This window comes from Salvelinus fontinalis, chromosome 27 (genome assembly GCF_029448725.1).
Source record: "Salvelinus fontinalis isolate EN_2023a chromosome 27, ASM2944872v1, whole genome shotgun sequence".
Lineage (NCBI taxonomy): Eukaryota > Metazoa > Chordata > Actinopteri > Salmoniformes > Salmonidae > Salvelinus > Salvelinus fontinalis.
Window position 1 is genome coordinate 5,640,795 of NC_074691.1, and position 3,695 is coordinate 5,644,489.

A 3,695-nucleotide genomic window follows, 5' to 3' on the forward strand; every position below is an offset into this window, starting at 1 on the left:
TTTGACAAATAAAATAAACTTTGGATATCTGAATGTCTAGCATCGGTTGGATGCTACAGAGCCCTGTACAGCAATGTTGGAGTAACTAGAATACAGTATATACATATGAAATGAGTAAAACAGTATGTAAACATTATTAAAGTGACCAGTGATTCCACGACAATGTACATAGGGCAGCAGCCTCTAAGGTGCAGGGTTGAGTAACAGGGTGGTAGCCGGCTAGTAACTAAGTTCAGGGCAGGGTACTGGATGGAGGCCGGCTAGTGATGGCTATTTAAAAATCTGATGGCCTTGAGATAGATGCAGGAGAGCCCTGCAGTTGCGGGCAGTGCAGTTGCCGTGCCAGGCAGTGATACAGCCTGACAGTATGATATCAATTGTGCATGTGTAAAAGTATGTGAGGGTCTTAGGGGCCAAGACAAATTTCTTCAGCCTCCTGTGGTTGAAGAGGTGCTGTTGCGCCTTCCTCACCACACCGTCTGTGTGAATGGACCATTTCAGATTGTCAGTGATGTGTACATCAAGGAGCTTCAAGCTTTTCACCTTCTCTATTATGGTCCTGTCGATGTGGTTGGGGGTGTGCTCCCTCTGCTGTCTCCTGAAGCCTACAACCAGCTTCTTCATTTTGTTGGGGGAGAGGTCATTTTTCTGGCACCACTCAGCCAGGGCCCTCACCTCCTCCCTGTAGGCTGTCTCGTCATTGTTCGTAACCAGGTGTACTACTGTTGTGTCGTCTGCAAACTTGATGATTGAGTTGGAGGCATGTGTGGCCACGCAGTCATGGGTTAACATGGAGTACAGAAGGGGGCTGAGCACACACCCCTTTGTTGAGGATCAGCGTACTGGAGGTGTTGTTTCCTACCTTCACCACTTGGAGGTGGCCCGTCAGGAAGTGTTATAGAGCTGCCATTCTACTTGAAAGCAACTCTAAGAAGTGGTAGATCTGCTCTATGTAAGCTATTTCTATGCTTCCCATTCATAAGTCTTTTACTTTAAGTTTTGTACACCAGCTTCAAACAGCTGAAACAACAATACTTATTTTTCGTTATGCAAAATATATTTCACAGCGGTTTAGATGGTACAATGGTTATCTACACTGTACTTATTTCGTCACATAAACCGAAATTAGACAAACTACTAGAATTTTAGCAACCAGGAAATGGAGGAGTGATTTCTGCATAGTGACACTTTAACTCTTTGCTGTTGTAGTTTGAGTGTTCTTTAGATGGTGTGGACGGATGACTATGTAGACAAACACTGGATGGAGACTGATATTCCTTCATCTCCAGAGGCTAATGTACTGCCACTCAAACCTCAGACCAAAGAATGTCCTATGTTGGTCGCTCTGGGGACTGGTTCAGTGTGCGTGTGTGCGGAAAGTCAACCTCACTTAGAAGTGAACTATCTATCACTATTTTGTAAAAATACAAAATATCAGTACTTCTCATATTTTGGATTATGAATCCATTGTAAGTGTTCCACAAAAACAGACAAATAAAGGATCAGGGGTTGAATTAACGAATTACAAATACTCTCATTACTGTAATTGAGTTGCTTTCCCGAGTACTTGTACTTTGAGTATTTTTTACTTTTATTTAAGTATGTTTTGAATGAAGAACTGTTCTTCGCTACCTTTTGAAAACCATCTGTTACAGAGTACAATTCAGGCTAAGCATAATAGTAGATCATGATCACATGGAAAGTTTTCTAGCCCCTCGGAGCCAGAAAAAAACCTGCTCAAATTTCATGCAGTGCGCCAATACAGGCCATTAAATCATGCCGTTCTATCGAATGGAACGATGGTGGTTGGAAGATGCAAAAATAACTTAGTTTAGTTCAAGACGTGTCGTGAAAGAGAGGAATGGTTTTTATCAAAGCGTTGTGTTTGAAAACAATGGAGACAGAGGAGTCTGACCAGTTCTCCTTCAAGCACAGAAGAGGCGATGCAATGCAAGCTTTGCTTACCCAGGATGACGGAAGTTAGCCTCGTACGAACCATGCTGATCTCATGAGCTTACATTCTGTGTCGCTACACATAGTGATGGGTCGTTCGCGAACGAGTCGGCTCTAGGAGCCAGCTCTTGTAGGTGAACGTTGGAGCCGGCTCACATATCAGAAGAAATACATTAGTAGACTCGGCTATTTCAGTCACACCCGTTGCTTACAGGTGTATAAAATCAATCACACAGCCATGCAATCGCCAAAGACGAACATTGGCAGTAGAATGGCCTTACTGGAGAGCTCAGTGACTTTCAATGTAGAACCGTCACACCTTTCCAACAAGTCAGTTCGTAAAATGTCTGCGCTGCAACTGTAAGTGATATTATTGTGAAGTGGAAACTTCTAGAAGCAACAATTGTAAGCCGCGAAGTGGTAGGCCACACAAGCTCACAGAACGGGACAGAACGGGACCGCCGAGTGCTGAAGTGCGTAGCGTGTAAAAATTGTCCTCGGATACTCTGAATGATCGGCCATGAAAAGCCAACTGACATTTACTCCTGAGGTGCTGACCTGTTGCACCCTCTACAACCACCGTGATTATTATTATCTGACCCTTCTGGTCATCTATGAACATTTGAACATCTTTGCCATGTTCTGTTATAAGCCAGAAAAGGACTAGACACCCCTCATAGCCTGGTTCCTCTCTAGGATTCTATCTAGGGAGTTTTTTCCTAGCCACTGTGCTTCTACACCTGGGTTGCTTGCTGTTTGGGGTTTTAGGCTGGGTTTCTGTACAGCACTTTGTGGCATCAGCTGATGCAAGAAGGGCTTTATAAATACATTTGATTGACCTGGTATAGAGGTCCTGGATGGCAGGAAGCTTGGCCCCAGTGATGTACTGGGCTGTACGCACTACCCTATGTAACACCTTGCAGGTCGGAGGCCGAGCAGTTGCCATACCAGGAAGTGATATGATGGGCCCTGGTCATTCATCAATACAAGGGTCCATATTTAGGATTATAAACAGATTGGACTTGACCTTTGATCAGCACTCCTAATCGAAGACGCTTTATGAATATGTGCCCAGGACATGAATTGGCACTGATTTTATTTGGTGACAAGACAATGTTTATTCACCCTCTTTGCCAATGGATCAGAATTCTCCCAGATTTGCAAAGATCTCGCTGGTTGAAGGAAAAATAAGATCCAGCGTAAGAGTCTGGATCACAAAGTATAATAATAACATACATAGTTATGGACTTGCAAACAGAAGTCACCATTACTGTCCGTTAATTAAGGTTGAAACGTTAGGTTAGAGCAAGGCATATGGTTAGCTAGTTAGCTTATTGTCTTTGATAAGGTTTGCATAAAGCACTGCATAAAGGTTATTTATGCAGTGCTAGCTAGCTAGTTAGCTAGGAGTCCAATTGTTTAACGTACAGTGCCTTTGGAAAGTATCTCTCAACTGACTGACATCACTAACTGTTGTGCTCCATCATCTCTACTCGCTGCGTCAACAATTTTCACTGCCTCTGCATAGGAGACCTTCTCAACAGCCCCGATCCTTCCTACTTTTACCTCTTTCAGTCTAACAGGACAGTCAGGGAACTCTGGAACGTGATTCCCATCACAATTGCCACACCGTGCATCCTCAGACTCTTCAACAATCATATTTCATTTGGAAACACTTGACCAAACTTTTCACATTTAGGACATTGAAGTGGCTTTTGTACATAAGCTCGCATCGCATTTAC